This window comes from Arachis ipaensis, chromosome B05 (genome assembly GCF_000816755.2).
Source record: "Arachis ipaensis cultivar K30076 chromosome B05, Araip1.1, whole genome shotgun sequence".
Classification (NCBI taxonomy): domain Eukaryota; kingdom Viridiplantae; phylum Streptophyta; class Magnoliopsida; order Fabales; family Fabaceae; genus Arachis; species Arachis ipaensis.
Window position 1 is genome coordinate 47,681,070 of NC_029789.2, and position 1,664 is coordinate 47,682,733.

General features: G+C 29.1%; 1 pseudogene; it reads left to right on the plus strand.

Annotated features, from left to right (window-relative positions):
- LOC107643575 overlaps window positions 1-1,664 on the plus strand; it is a 7,352-nt pseudogene that overhangs the window by 4,858 nt on the left and 830 nt on the right.

A 1,664-nucleotide genomic window follows, 5' to 3' on the forward strand; every position in this document is an offset into this window, starting at 1 on the left:
TTTGTGCTTTGTGCACACAAAAAAATTAGCCATTGAATCAGTTATTATGTATTTATCACAAAAAATATATATTGTTTAAATCATGTTTAATTTATATTTTGTATTTTAATATCTATTTTATAATGGTGATTAATTTGATGGTTGATTTCTCTGCATACATGTTTCTTGGTTTCAGAGTAACGTATTGCTGATATTATCAACATTTTATTTTTCAGGGGCCATAGTTTACCCACCGCGAAAGAAACAAGAGGTAACTATAGGATTTATTTTTTTCCCCTAGTGTTTGAGACTTTTAATCGGATAAAATGATTTTTCATTCATTATACATATAGTAGATTTAAAGGATTCAGAGAATGGAACTATTCCTGCCAACAAAGCCAAGGCAGGAACTGCAGCTTTTCTTATTGAACTCGAGGAAAGAAGATCCATTAAGGTGAGAACTTGTTTTTCATTTTCTTTTCTACTTTTTTTTTCTCTTTCCAAATATATCCTCTTACTATAGGCAAGTTCGAAAGGAAAATGGTTGTGTTAAATCATTGAATTATGCAATTCAATTTTCAGAGATCTTCTCCGTTATATTGTAGCATCCGTGGAAGTGGCGGGAAAGAAAGTGAGCTCTTAACTAACTCCTCACGAGAGGTCTAATACAAGAACAATAACGTTTGGCAATTAAAAAATAATCCTAAAAATCTAAAATTATTTGATTTAGTATTTATGAATTACCACTAGCATTTGTATAATCTTAAATGTAACCAATATATAATTTTAAATATTATTTATATAAAATTATAGATATTCATTTAAATAAAGTAACTTTAATCATTATCTCTTTAGTATTACCGAAGCAAGCATATGTGAAAACAGGTAGATTCTTAATATTTGTATTATTCCTTGCACATGTTTGCAGGTGTTTGGAAAGAGCACTTTTGTTGGGTTAGCAATAACTTTCTTTGCCGGTGTTTGCTTCTCGCTGTTCTCGCCGGCATTCAACTTGGCGACAAATGACCAGTGGCATACCTTAAAGAAAGGGGTTCCCCATTTGACAGTTTATACGGCATTCTTTTACTTCTCTGCATCTTGTTTTGTTCTGGCCATAATTCTAAATCTTACCTTCCTTTACCACCCTGTCCTAAACTTACCAAAGTCGTCGCTTAAGGCATATTTGAGAGACTGGGATGGAAGAGGTTGGGCACTTTTAGCTGGCCTACTTTGTGGATTTGGAAATGGACTTCAGTTTATGGGAGGTCAAGCTGCAGGATATGCAGCTGCAGATGCTGTTCAGGTAAATTTCTTATACCTTTTTATACTCAAGTAAAAAATTGCCAACAAAAGTTTTTAGATTTTAGATAAACACTTTATTGTTATATATTATTATTAAAGTTTAGAGTCTAGAGTTTAGTATTTAAAAATTTAGTATTTTTTTTAGTCAAGTGTGGGTTAAAAATGATAAATTTTATTGGTGATAAATTATTTAAAAAATAAATTTAATTGATTATATATATATATATAATTATGAATAAGTACTACTATTCTACAAATTAAATTAATAAATAAACAATATAGAAAAAAATTGATTTAGAATCTAAATGGTAGATTATTAAAATTATCCGATGTAATTTTTTTTTTGATTATAAATCAAAAAAAAATAAATTTGTTAAAATATA